Source organism: Microtus oregoni, unplaced genomic scaffold, assembly GCF_018167655.1.
Source record: "Microtus oregoni isolate MIOR12 unplaced genomic scaffold, Mior012 000024F_ref0000369, whole genome shotgun sequence".
Classification (NCBI taxonomy): Eukaryota; Metazoa; Chordata; class Mammalia; order Rodentia; family Cricetidae; genus Microtus; species Microtus oregoni.
This window is the reverse complement of record NW_024543083.1, coordinates 8273582-8289052: the sequence shown is the minus strand read 5'-3', so window position 1 is coordinate 8289052 and position 15471 is coordinate 8273582.

The following is a 15471-nucleotide window of genomic DNA, read 5'->3' as shown; positions in this document are numbered from 1 at the left end:
AAACTCATATTCCTCCTGCCTCAGTCCCCAAGGGCTGCAATTACAGATGTGTGCCACCTATGGCCACCAAGCTTTAAAAGCAGGAATCTGCGCCTTCTTTGGGCATCACCAGTCTTTCTCAGGAAATATTCTCATGCTCCTGTATAAGTTGGTTTTGTAGACCAGGTTGAATCCACACTCTTTTCACATAGCTTCTCTTCCCACCGTGTCTTACTGTTGCCAGTGAATGAGATTACAGGTTTAATTCTGACTTCATTTTCATACTCTCTGCGTGCATTAGAGTCTACAGACCACTATGCCTCTCTCTCTCCACCGTCCCCCTTTCCAGTGTCCAACCTAGGCATAGTCTCTCAAAGGCTGTGTGGCCCATGAGTGCAAACCACAGGTCCTAAAGAGATAACGAGTCCCAAAGCCCTGGGCTCTTTAACCTTTACGATTTAGTTTCCTCAACTGTGAAATGAAAATAATATCATTACTGAATCTAAGATATCTAGCATTTTATATTCCAAAGACATTTCCAAGAGTTAAAATAACAAATCTACTCTGGTCCTCAGTTTTCTACCTGATGTTTCAAAGGACCCAATGGTGATGTTTTTCTCATTTGAATTAATGTTGTTAGAAGGGTCCACTAGAACCACTATGAGGGGTGTGAGCATCTTCTATGATGTTTAACAAGTGTCTTCACCAAATTCAAGACCAAGTCCAACTTTGGTAGGCTATTATATGGATAGGGTATATATGGATATATATATATATATATATATATATATATATGTGTGTGTGTGTGTGTGTGTGTGTGTGTGTGTGTGTGTGTGTATGGGTGAAAATAGACATATGCATATATAGTAATAGTTCAACGACAGCAAGCCTGAGTTCCAAAGACAGATGTGGCATGGAGCATCTGATGAGGACATTTTGTTTTAGATCCTCTAAATACCTCTATATCCTCTAAATACCTATATATACCTTAATATCCTCTAAATACCTTGTATCTCTAGACAGAAATCAGATTTCTAAGAAGTGAAATGCAAACATAGCTAAACATACCAAACTCACAATAATAATTCACTAAATATGTAGAAGATAGGATAATTATTCAGGTTAACAATACTATCTTAGATTCAGTAATAATATAATTGTAATGTATAATATATACAATAATGTAATAATATATAAAATAATATAATCATATCTTAGATTCAGTAAAAGTGTTGAGCTGCATGAAGAATTCTCAACATATGTCATCCCTTTTCTTATCACCCATCCAACTTAGCAGGCTGGGATAAGGAAGAGATGAAGGATCATTTTAAACCACTACCTAAAATAAGCCCTGAGAGTCAGTTGTGCACCATTGTAGCTTAGTTCTCAGGTTGGACAGTGTAAAAGGATGAACCAGCCAAGTCCTATGGCTTTGCTGGGGTTCTAAAAGTGGGCTATCTAGATGGGGTTCATGTGTGATTTCCACGTTGTGTGGACATTAGACAGTGTCTCCTGTCCTGTGAGTCAGATCCCTCACCTGTGACATAAACAGTACTAACCTCAGGGATGTTGCTGAGCAGGAGGACTTCAAGGCTTCTAGGAGGTTTCCTAGTGGACAGTGAGCACACAATGGTTCCAGTGATGGCTGTCCAGAAGACAAGGTTGTCCCACAAAATAAATCGATGGGCTTGGGTGCTCATTCGTTTCCTGGCTTCCCAGATCCGAAATAATCACACAGAAACCATATTAATTAATTAATAGACACTGCTTGGTCTATTATTTCAAGATTCTTATTAACTAATTCTTACATTTTAAATTAACCCATTCCTATTATTTTGTATTTTACCATGAGTCTCTGGTATGGTTCTGAGGTGTCTGTCTCCTTTGGCAGCTACATGGCATCTCTCCAACTCTGCCTTCTTTCCTCCTCTATCTGCTTGGAATTCCTGCCTTACTCTATTCTGCCCTGTTGTAGACCAAAGCAGCTTTATTCATTAACCAATAAAAGAAACACATATACAGAAGGACTTCTCACACCATTTCCCCTTTTCCATCCAAATAAAAAGAAAGGCTTTAACTTTAACATAGTAAAATTACATATAATGAACAAGTATTAAGCAAGAATTATAGTTACAATATTTATATCTATTTTATCTTTTATCATCACTAAGAAAAACTATAATTATAATTATCTATTCTTCAACTCTGTCAAAGACTCCAGAAAGATATAATTTTAAATGCCATATTCTGTACATTTTTGAAAGGTTTGAAGAATACCTAGACATCTGAAATATATCTCTTTATATCTAGAAAACCTAACTAACTAACCCAACTAACATGATTACAGTTTGACTATTATAGATGACTATTAATCTGTATTTCTTAATTATACATTGTAATATTAAGTTGAGGGCATTACCCCAGCCACTGGCATTCAACCTTGAGGCACCAATAGAGAGCCAATGGAGCAGAAAGCTCTGTCTCAGGCCCCCTTCCCCTGAGTCTGGTCCAAGGCAACACAGGTGTAATTATTCAAAACTGTGTCCAGGCACTGCCAAACATCTGTTGCTGAAACTCTGGCAAAGTTATTGGCTTTCAGAGAGTGTAGAGTCTTATTCTGATACGGTAATGATGAAAAATATGTCTTGCTAGGTGTCTTAGTTAGAATTACTATTGCTATGGCAAAAATACCATGATCGAAAAGCAAGTTGGAGAGGAAAGGGCTTATTTGGCTTATACTTCCACACTGTAGTCCATCACTGAAGGAAGTCAGGACAGGGACTCAAATAGGACAGTAATCTGGAGGCAGGAGCTGATGCAGAGGCCATGGAAGGGTATGGCTTACTGGTTTGCTCCTCATGGCTTACTCAGCTTGCTTTCTTATAGAACACAGGACCACTAGTCCAGGCATGGCACTGTCCACAATGGTCTGATCCCTGTCCCATTAATCACTAATTTAAAAACAAATGCTCTACAGGCTTGCCTACAAGCAGATCTTATGGAGGCATTTTCTTAGTTGAGGTTCCTTTCTCTCACATGATTTTAGCTTCTGCCAAATAGATATAAAAGTTTCCAGAACAACAGGCTAGGGCTATGAAAAGAAACCCTTAACAACCATTTCCCATTCTCCTTCCCTTCCTGGGCCTCCAGCCTGTTGCAGAACTGGCTAATGGGCAGGAATGAAGCAGCCCCGCAGCCTAGCAGCTGTCTCCAGTACACATGCAGAGTTATCGGGACAATAAAATATTATTCCATGCTTCTACCCCACAGCCAATTAGGTCAGCTGTAAATATTGGAATTGCTTGGTAAACGTGTTGGAAGATTGTGCTGACTTGTTAATATAAATGAAAATATAATTAGATTTATAACACTTCCTTTCTAAGCCATAATTTACAAAAACAACAACAACAACAACAACAACAGAGAAGCGTCTCTCGCAACCTGCTGAAAAACCATTATTAAAATGCACATGAAAAGTCAATTAGGCCAGAGGGAGGTATTTAAGAGAAGGGAGATTTCATGCCCTAGGATTACACTATGGGGATTACATATTTCTTATTTATTTATTTTTTCAGATCTTTGCCACTGCCAACGAAAAGGAACTTTTTTTTTTTTAAACTTATTTTACTATGAAATTCTGCTTCATATAGCCGTAAGAAGTAAACTAAAATCCTGGCTCCCTGGCAACCTGCTTTGTTCCCCTCCAAGTCCCAGATAAAAGCAAATCTTTTCATATTTACAAACTCGTTTCTTTTAAAGCAGCAGTCAATAATCCTTCAGACGCAAGGATCCAGTTTTAAAAAGTAAACACTGTTTCGTCTTTTGTTTTGAGGGGGTGGATTTGTGTGAGAAATTCTCCAGGGATGGTCCTTCCCAACAGTGAGCGGTAACCCCTCATTTTCATTTTAAAACCTGGAGCTTTTTCTACTTCAAGGACCTTAGGTGGGACACAGCTCTACTTTCAGATAGGGTATCAGGTGCCAAGACCTCCCTATTTCCTCCTTGGGTCTTTGGGTGGTTTCCCTCCCTAAGTGCCTCGGGGCCTTGATGTTTGGTGAGGCGCTGCCCTCTGCTGGAGAGGGACTCTAATCCGACTTCTTCCCTTACTGCAGCCAACCCGTGCCTCTGTTTCAGCCTCCCTCTTAAAGAATACATGGGAATGTGGGTGACAGTTATGTGGCTTGATCTGTTGGGAAGGGACCTGGCAGTGGGACCAGGATTTATCCTGGGTGCATGAACTGACTTTTTGGAGCCCATTTCTTACGGGGGGGGGGGATACCTTGTTCAGCGGTGATGGAGGGGAGGGGCTTGGTCCCATCTCAATTTGGTAGCCCAATCTTTGTTTACTCTCCAAGGGAGCCCTTACCTCCTCTGGTGAGTGAATGGAGGGGGTGGAATGGGAGGAAGGTGGAGAGGCAGGAGAAGGGAGGGGAGGGGAACTGGGGCTAGTATGTAAAATTAAAAAAGTTTTAAATTAAAAAAATAGAATACAGGTACGATTGTTATGCCTGATTTGTGTTTAAGGTGCCAGCAAGTGGGGGAAGGCAAGGGAAAAATAAATCACGAAGTAACATATAAATATGACAGAAACTGTCATTTTCCATCCCAAACTTCTCTTAGAATATTCAGTTAAGATAAAGAGAATTCTTAACGTATTTTTCGTTTTTAAAGGAAGCATTAGTGCATAGACTACAGATCCATTTCTCTGGAGGAAGAGTGTGCGATTTCCATAGAAGATGCAATGAGCAAGGTAAATCACATACTTATATATGTGTGTGTGTGTGAGTTGCTTTATAGATTTATACTTCACACATTCTAGTATATAATATATTACATATAATAACTACATACAGAAATTCTAGGAGAACCAAAAACAGGGAAAGACAAATCTTCCAGACATGGATTCGTCTTAGCTCAGAGGACTGCCTTTGTAATCGAAAGCAATTTCAAGTCTTTTCTTAAAGAGGAGAAATTTCAGTGCCGCCGCACTTGCCTAGAAGTTAGGAGGCCCTCGGTCCCATCCCCAGCGTGGCAGAAATTGCAGAAAGAAAGTAACATCCCGCTCGGTAAGAAAGGGTTTCATGAAGCGTGTTTTCATACACATTAGCCAGCTTTGCTTCGGTGGAAACATTCTGTTTAATTTTACAGCCAGGGGAGTCTGTTGCCGGGTTTTCACACTGTTTGGGTATAAATCTGAATTCTCTGTGACAATCCTAAATACCCACAGTTTCAGTTCCCCCCCACTTTCCCCTCCCCCCACAGCCTAGCTTGTAGCTGCCAAGGCCATGGGTAAATTTTACTTTTTTCTCACTTGACTTCTATTTTACTCTGTAACAAATGCTTTTATGGACCACCACTAAAAACGACTTTTTAAAGGCTGAGAGAGAGTGTGTTTAAAGTAAAACACACATGGGAGGTCTTTGCAGGTCCAGGTCAGATGCTTTCTGCCGGGCCTGGGAACTTAGTCTTCATAGAAGTAGTTTTCACCTCACCTTACCTGTGTTGAGGTGCTGGTAGCTCCTAGGACTAAAATATCTAGCGTGCTAGCATAAGAACCCTCACTTTAGCTTGTTCGGAAGCTTTGTTCCACGGTCCTTGGTTCTGTGAATTCTAGGCTCACTGAGAGGCAGGACCACAGTAGTGGAAGTCTACAGCGAGTTACTCAGCTCGTGGTTGATAGGAAGCAGAGGCAGAAAGGTAAAGAGGGTATTGGGTTAAGAAATGCAGCCTCTGAGGACATGCTTCCCATGACTCAGTTCCTTCAGTCCAAGTTTCCAGAATCTCCAGAAAGAGTGTTATGAGCTGGGCACCACGCCTTCAGTACATGCGCTGTTAAATTCAATCCATAACCTTGCCCATCCCTAACTCACCAGGACAAAATCTGAGGAAGGTAAAACAAATATACATACATAATACATACATATACATGTATACATACATATATACATGTATACATACATGCATACGAGGATGGGGGTATAGAAGAGAGGGATGGCTAGCGACCGAGTTAAACTAAGGATATGGAAAAGCCTTATGGAACCTTACGAGTTAGTAAGCTAATTTCAAAGTTCAACTTTAAAGAATTAAAATTAGAGTTTGAATTGAAACACTCTGCATGAGTTAAAAATGTCACTCCCAGGAGACAGGCATTATTAAATGAAAATTGCAGTGTAAGGCAAGAAAAACCTTCCTATAAGTTCTTGTTCAGAGACATCCCAGAAGGCTCTGGAACAATGGCTCTCGACCTTTCTAACGCTGAGAACCTTTAATACGGTGACTCATGTTATGGTGACCTCCCCCCAACCATAAAATTGTTGTCATGGCTACTTCATAACTGTAATTTTACTACCACTGTGAATCATAATTTAAATATTTTTGGAGACGAAGGTTTGCCAAAGGGGCCGGGACCCACAGCTTGAGAACAACACAAGCTGTTGGCATTTCCCTTGGTGACCCTCCATAACTACACGGTAAGACCCTATTAAAGTGTGAAGACAACACATACTTTGGCTTCAGGACAGAGCGATATCAGTCTCAAGCTGATAGGGAAATTCTCTCCCTATGGGCTAGTGTTCACAGTGCCGGAAGATGTTGGGGAATGTTTATTTACACCGTGAAGCTGTGTCTTGGCCAATATTCCTTCTGATTGGTTTAATAAAGTTCTGAATGGCCAATAGCTAGGCAGGAATACATTAGGTGGGACTTCCAGGGACAGAGAGAACACTGGGAAGAAGAAAGGCAGAGTAACCAGTCAGACACGGAGAGAATTAGAGGTATAGAATAAAGGAAAGGTAAAAAGCCATAGGTAGAACACTGATTAAAAGATATGGGTGGATTTAAGTTATAAGAGCTAGTTAGGGACAAGTCTAAGCTGAGGTCAAGCTTTCATAACTGATAAGAAGTCTCCATGTCATTATTTGGGAGTGAGCTTCTGGCCCAAAGAAAACTCTGACTACAAAAAGGTGCTTTGAAGGCTACAGGGGTAGAAAAGACATCAGTGGTCTTACCCAAGGCTGGACCCCAGATGTTTCACTATCAACCTTCTAGGCAAGACATGCCCATTGGTGCAACAGTGGCTTGGCTGTGTGGGGGGTAACTAACCACTTTCTGAATGAATTTTAAGCTTGTTCCGTGGGAGGGCCTTTCAAGCCTTGTACTGTAATCTTGATCAAAATCACATGGCTGGGGAGGTCAGAGGCCCTAGAGTAGAACCTGCTACTGTTATTTTACTAAATGGCCATGCTGTCAAACTGACTTCTGAATATTTATTTTGATAGCCATAGATCAGGCTGCTGTCAACCTTGGTTTCTTTTGAGGTGGGTAGCAGTCAGCAGAGAGACGTATAATAGGTCAAAGCGCCAAGATGAATGCTGAGTGCTCAGTCCCACGGGCACCACCTTTGTCAATGCCCTACTCCCCTCCGCAGCTCAGGGAACATCGTGAAGAGGAAATGGAAACGGTGTAAGAGCTGGAGGAGGGGAAGGAATACTGTGAAATTCTGGCTTTGGACATGGCAAGGCTATTGTACTCAAGAACTCACAACAACCGTGGTTCCCTGTGCACGACAGTCATGAGATCAAACCAGTCAATATTCCAGCATAGATGTGGTAGATGGTCTCCAGACCCATCCTACACTGAGCAGTAAATAGTTGCTAGGGGAGGGACAATCATTCTTTATTGAGGATATGACAATTGGTAGGCTTCTCGTGTTTCAGTGAATGATCTCAGACCCAGTCACCTATGGGCATCACTAACTGGACTTGGTGGGTTATAAAACCAAGAAAATGACCATGAAGTTGGAAGAGGAGTGTGACGGAGGGATATGTGGGGGAATTGAAGGGTAGATCAGATCGTATTTCATTGTATACTTGTATGAGTCTCAAAATGTACGGACAGAGGGTGGTCTTCAAATTGTATTGTAACTCCCAATCTAACAAACCTCTTGACTGTCTTGCTTTCACCCTGAGAGTCACAGTACCAAGACTAGATGTGGATGACAGGGGCAGTGAGGTGATAAGAAGTGAGGAGAGGAAGGAATGGAGAAATAGGAACATTATGTAAGGACTTTCTGTACCCCAGAGGGGGTACAATAATGAAATACTTTCCTATCCACCTACGATGGTTGGGTTTTCAATGTCAACTTGCCAGCTTAGAATCACCTGAGCAGGGAACTTACATCAGGTTGGTATTTGTGGCCCATCTGTGGCCCATCTGTGGGGAATTGTCTTGGTTCCCTTAGTTGATGTGGGAAGACCCCAATGTGGGTGTTGTCTTCTGGTAAGAGCGTAGATGCTGAAGGATGTGGAAGAAGGGATATTGTTCACCCTCAGCTTTCCTCTTACTGCTGTGTGTAATGACCGTGTTGCTGCTACCTTTTACCCCAGCTCTCGGGGGGGCAGAGGCAGGTGGGTTTCTGTGAGTCTGAGGCCAGCCTGGTCTACAGAGTGAGTGCCAGGACAGGCAGGACTACCCAGAAAAACCTAGTCTTGAAAAACAAAAACAAACAACAAAACAAAACAAAAACATAGAATCAGGTTTTCTAGGCTTCCAACATGGACTGAGGACAGGAGTCTTGGTGCCAGATGGACTGAGCGGCTACTGGGTTCTTGGTCTCTTAGGTGTGAGGCAGCTGTTGCTGAACTATTTCAGCCATATTGTGTAAGACAATTTCATGGATCATTTTTAATTACTGCATCTATCTACCTATCTATATTTGCTTTATCAATTCTATTCTCCTAGGGAACATGACTAATACAGCAGCCTAGCTCTACTAACTGTACTCAGACACACACAGAAAGCACAGAATAAAACAAAACAGCAAAACAGCAAGCCAAGAGTGGTCTGTGAATTACTAATGGCTGGGGTAGGAGTCTGTGCAGCTACGTGAGATCCTATCTCAGAAAAGAGTCTTTCAGTAACACCCAGAAACAATTATATAACATTAACTCCTCCAAAACAAGCTATGCCTTTCTTGTGGTCTTTTTTTAAGCACTGGGTTAGTCATGGGATATAAACACTTAACTTATTAACACTCAACTAGTTCCATACAAGAAAAAAGTTTCCACTGTAAAGACCCTTAATAAGAAATCACGGGCCAGAAAATATGGAAGGGAGAAAGTGATGCTGGCCTGCAGGTGACATCAGAACCAGGCATTGGAATCTGTGTATGCGAGGCTGTGGCTCTCTTAGCTCTCCACTGCTCCAGGATCCAGGGAGCTTTAAGTTGGGTCTATTTTTTTTTTTACACCAATGTTGCTTTACCTCTGTGCATCATTCTTAGCTCACCATGTGTGACTAGCTCCCCCAACATCCCAGTTTCCCATTATAAGGAAGGTGTGTTTGATCGGTTCTTGTGTGAATCAGATTTCCCCGAATTGCCCAATCTAGTTGTCTCCAGGAAGTGACAGGAACATCTTTGACCACTGAGTAGAGGATTGGCAGTTTGCAAAGAAGTGAGAAGTTCTGTTGCCAGCTTGGTGGGCAGCCCCAAAGAATTTATGACATAGATACAAGGGCCATAACTGGAACAAACAGTGCCTTTAACCATCAGCATGTGAATTAGGAGACACACACAAGTGTACATATCACAACGCTACAGGGCACATACCCAGGGCACAAGCATGGCGACCTTGAAACAGTTATAAAGCTTAAGAGGCTTATATATGATATGCAAGAAGAACGAGTCATTAGTTAATTGTAGAATGGATCAAATAAATTAGTACACGATATGTATTCATGTGATGTTTGAGAAGAGCCTTGATCACAATTGGACTCGCATGGATTTGTTAATTAGAAGTTCGTAAAGGGTTGAGTCTGGTGTTGTGATAGAGATCACAAAGGTGGCAAAATTAGCAAGGAAGGCTTTCTGCACATATCAGAGCTTGAGCTACGTTTGGAAAATCAGAAAATAAAGCAAGCCTGATGGAAGAAAAACACATATTGGCTTTCTCTCAGATGAAATTTACCTGGCAATTGGTTCATCACCAAAGCTCTCCCTCTGCGAGCCACTCTTTCCAGTTTTTTGGAAGGCCCATGTAGAGTGGGCATGGCAAAGGATGGTTTATGCCCCAAATATTTGTTGCAGTTGAATGTGTCTTGGAAAATGAGATGTTATTCAGTGTGGCCCCCAATCAGATACTTGTGTAAAAGCAAGGCAAACATAACGGTGCATGCTCACATACCAGTGTTCAGTGACTCTGGCAGGATGCAATGCAGGCTTGGTGAACGCATAAAAGTGAATATACGGAAGCCTGGGGAAAGGTCATTGGTATTTTTGGAGCAATAAATCAAGTACAGAAAGATTTGCATTTTGGCTGTAAAACATGCAGCCCTGGATTAGAGGGAGAGAAGACTTTGAAGTAATATTTCTCTGCTGACTTGTTTTATTAGCTTCCTTTAAACATGTTACATTATTGCTTATAGAATTTCATTTACTCGGATTGGCAGCTTGATAAATATGTCTATTGGCGATGATTTGAATTGCTCTGGGCATTAATATTATTAAATCCTGTCACAAGGAAATGTCTGAAAGATGACTTACTGTAAAGATTGCAGCACGGAATAAATCATCCGGTGGTATTTGTTCCCATTTATGGCCTCTTGGAGCTGAGTCAATCCCTTTTTATGTTGCATTATTTTTCAAGTTTTTATAGCTTTACGTTATATATTGCTGTCAGAAGCGAACAGATGGGGTGTCGAACACGAGCTCTCTGCATAATTCCCTCTCTCCGATTATTGGTATAAGGGCAAGAGCAAGGCTGCGTGTTCTGGAGCTAGAAGGGGAGAAGATAAGATGAGAGGCTGCTTGAGGAGAGGGATCCGTTCTGTCAGCTTTCAGGCCAATTTCATCGGCGGTTGGGATCCCTGACTAGTGGTCTCCCTGTTTGGGTTTCACGTAGGACACGGGGTGGCATCTGATCAAAGTCTAGAGAATCAGTGTCTGTGGAGGGCTCACTCCCAACGGGACATCTAATGGCACCGGTTCCAAAGGCTCAGGGACCATCATGGAAGAGGGACCAGAAAGCTTACAAGAGCCAAAGGTCAGGGAGGACTGGAGCGAAAGAGTGTCTCCTGGACGTGGCAGGACCACAGCATCCATGAGCTCATAGCAGCTATGGTTGTCTGCACACGGCCAGCACATGACCAGGCCAGTCCACACTCCGCCCGAGCCCTGTGTCGGGATGAGGCCCCCACTCCTCACTTAGGAGTGACTGACAGCCAATGGCTTCTAGGGGAGAGAGGATCAGTTTTCCTTAAGGGTGTGGCTCTTAGTGGTTTGATCACACTTCAGTGGATGGCCCCACACCCATGAGTAGTTGGGCAGCACAAATTGAACTCAATAGGCAATGATAATAGAAATACTGCTATTACTACTAATAAATCATGATAATAAAACAATGATTAAAACAATAATCAACACAAAGTTGGAAGAAGTTGAGGCTGTCAGAATGGATCTGGGAGGAGTTAGAACTATTGGAGAATAAAATTATTAAAATATATGGTATGGAATTCTCAAAGAATTAATACAAACATTTTCTTAAATTAATTAATCAATAAAAATTCTCTATGGCTGTATTTGCTTCCACTGAACCACTAATGCGGTTTAAATGCTGCCCGCTCCTCTGATATTAGGAGGTGACCGTGTCGCCGTTCTATCTCCTTCCAAAAACTAAACAAAGCAAAACCAAACCTGAGGAATTGGAAGCATTAAAAGACGAACATGGATAAAGGAAGACCCAAAGACTAAGGAGCATTTTTTTGAGGGAGCAGAAAGTCTGCTGGCGTCCTGTTGGGACGGGACACAAAGGATAGCGCACTTAGAAATGATTCGCTGTGGCTCTTGCCATCAATCTTTAAGGAAGAAAACGAGCCCAAGGAGGTGACCGGCAACTACCGGAAAAGGAAGAGAGTGCCTACAAGGCCTGCTATCCTCTAGAGACCTCCGCCCTGGTGAGGCTTAAACTGGCCTTGTGTGTGAGGCAGCTGCCTAAATATCTCGTGAGCCTCTCTTGGGGCTCTGGAGGTTTTGTGTCCAGTGAAGCATTAACGCGGCAGAAAGCTAGCCGATGTTTTCGAAGAAAGGACACGCGAATTTAACTCCCTTAGACACTACTGCACTCGCTGTGAGAAGTCCTGCAGAAAACCACCTTGCTTTGGGAACAGACTCAAATTCACCGTGTGCTACTTTGGGAGTTTGGACTGAGTAACTTAAAGATTTCCCATCATGATAAAATATGGAGCAAAGTGTCCCCTCCCCGCCTGTGTACTTCACAATGCTGCTGCATACAACACATGCTCAAACACACGAATATGCTTACAGTTTAGCGGCCCTTACGTTCCTTAAGGACGAGCATTCAGATCGTCGTCTCGCTGCCCAAATCTCTCCTTCAGCTCCGCACTTGCGGGAGTCTTTCCGTGGCTGGTACCCATCTCCCCATCCCCAGATCCTTAAGTGTTGAGTGCTTCCTGTCGTCTCAGAACGTAGTTGCTAGTGAAGAGTGATCCTCACTGAGCTTCCCCACCACACCCTCGAGCCCACTGTCTCCACTGCTTCCTCTGTGTCACCCCTGTGACACATACGTTTTGTCTCTGGATTCGTCACATGTGTGGGGATGAAGATGCCATCTGAATATGCTCGTGGAAGTCTCAGTATGTGCCGGTCGCATCTGAATTGTGGATGTGAGTGCTGGACCGGGCGCTGTGTTAGAGCATTTCCCAGCTTGCCTTTCTTCTGTGATCTCTTTGTCTCGTAGCTCAGGTAGTTTTCTGTCCCGAAGCCAGAGTAGGTATATGTACCTATAGACCGGTGAGTTACGCAACACAGACAAGTTGATAAAGGTCATAGGTCAAGAAGACATCTCTGCTAGGATTTCTATACTCCCGTGAGAAACATTTGCACCTTCTGCTTTCCCGTTCCTGTTATGTTTCTGGAGGAACCTTTTTCTAAGTCCCAAATCAGCCAAACTAGCAATGCGGAGCCTGGTAAGTTAATGCAGAAACCAGTAAGTCTTAAAGGTCACATCTATTACACAATATGTGTTTTTCTTTTCCTTTCTTCCTGTCTTTCCATCACATCTCTTCCCCTTTTCTTCCCTTCTCTCCTAAATTTTATATACCTTTGCGTTCCCAGGGTGACAGGGTGAGCCAAAGTCTAGCCTCTTTTTGCATAATAGTCACAACTTGCGTGGTTTCTATTTAGCAGTTCTGTATCTCATCTGCGGCTCTGACTCAGCAAGCCCGACAGTTGGTGAAATTCCTTCTCTGTCCTTTGGGCACTTCGTGTAGACTGTCTCCACTGCCATTTAGGCCATGCCGAGGAAGCTCTGGTGCTTACTGGCATCCTCACATTTCTGACCTGTAAGTAAGAGAAGCATGGCGCTAAGCTTGAGCTGGCTGTCTTATTGACAGGCAGCCACATGTGTCCCCCAAGGCTGAACTCCGTTTGTGAAATCAGAGAGTGGACGAGTCATGACCGCCTAGAGTACCGTTGAACCTGAGGTTATCACTTGCTTCCATTCCAGCTGCCGTAGCCCAGGACAACCTCAGAGCAACCGGGTTCTCTTGGTGCCTCTTTGCTTTTTCTAGGAGAGAATTCCTTGCTGGTAATTGCTAAATGTTTTCCTTAGACCAACTGCAACAGAACACTGTAAGCGGAGTCGATAACGCCCCTCCTCATTTTAGCTCTCATTTAAAAAGTTTTCGTGTATTTCCCCAAACCAATCAACCCTTCTTTTATCTTAAAAACAGGGCTATGTGTAGGTGGGAGGGCGCTGCATGTCGGGGAGCAACAAGAAATGCCTCTTTGATGTAAAGCAACCTGACATTATAATAAAGTTCCCCAGTGATGTCCAATTATAGCCACTCACTTCTTTATTAGTAATTCCGCAACCCTAATACATAAAATAACTTGACCATTTTTGGAATTTGTTTGACTAATGGACTGAAAGCTGATAGAATAAGGATAAGTTTCATAATTAGGTTTTGCTAAGAAACTGTGCAAACCGTCTATAATGTGGTCCGCTCCTGATTTTTAATGAGGACGCTGCCAGGGACTGAAGCCTCTGGCAGCGTTCACTTCATATTTTAATTACCCATGGTAATTTTGACAATTACACTCATGTCATAAATCACATCATAATGACCCGTGAAGAAAGCAGATTTAATTACCGGAAGGGGAGTTCTACAGTTAAACAGGTAGAAGGCAAGTGCCCAGCAAGATGGGAATCACATTTGAAACTGGAGCTGCCAAATTCCACATTCTAGAAGAGGCAGACTCTGCAGCCCATGCCACAGGACTTCACGCAAGAAAACTGTTGTCATCGCCTGCTTTAACACGGAAGAACCCCGATATCATCACTCCTGTTATTACTAGAGAAAACTGAACAAGCAGAAAATGATAGAACTTGCTTGTGTGTGTGTGTGTGTGTGTGTGCGTGCGTGCATGCTTCAGAGAACTGAGTTTGCCAGGTAAATGTTTACTTTGAAACAATGGGTCACAACTGAGGTCTACTTGCTGGAGAAGGAGCCATTGACACTATATCCTGTTAGGACTAGACAGATGGGGATTTTAATGGATTTCTGGTGGCTGAATGAAGATGAGGTGAAAGATGAGAAGCTGTGGGCTGCAACACTAGAGAAGTCCCCAGAAGATTTCACCAGCATCTAGATTTATTGCCTTTGTTTTGCTAAATGGACACACAGACAAACTGCCTTCTAAATATGTATATTTATAACCACAGACGAGTACTGCTTTTTTATGTGAGGGAGCGCAGGAAAGAAAATGCAGACATGACTGCTCCGTGGCATGGTTAAGGGGAAGGTTTTTACTGTGAATAAGAGAGAGAAAATATCCAGGGGCATCTGGAAGAGTTCAGAGTAGAGAGAAAAGAAAGCAGACTAGGCCTGGTCTGTGGCTTCTGCAAGAGAAGGGAGAAGAGAAAGAGAGAAAGAGACAAAAAGAGAGAGACAGAGATAGAGACAGAGAGACAGATGAGAGAAAGAGGCAGGCAGGGACAGAGAGACAGAGAGAGAGAGTGAGAAAAAGAGACAAGTAGAGACAGAGAGACAGAAACAGAGAGACAGACACAGAGAGAGACACAGAAAGAGTCTGGGTGAAGTAACTGGAGGAAGAGAATGAGTAGGAACTAGGGGCTCCTAGAGGCCGGGGTGGGGGGGGGCTTTGATGTGTTCTTCTCGCACATAAAACGGACCACATTCTCAGGCATCAAAATCTACATTAACAAATTTAAAGGACTGTGAATCAGACACAACGTGTTCTCAGACCATAATGGAGTTAAACTAGAAATCAGGAACAAAATAAAGCTGCACAAGTCTCCGGAGGGGTGGAAATTAAGTAATACGCTTCTAAAGAACACGTACGTGAAAAAGTCTAAAAAGAAATAAACTTTAAAAAAAATGCTTGCTGCTGTTAAGTGATTACAGCTATGTCCCAGGAAAGTTGGTTGCTTTCCTAAGCAGGAGCTGTAAATACTA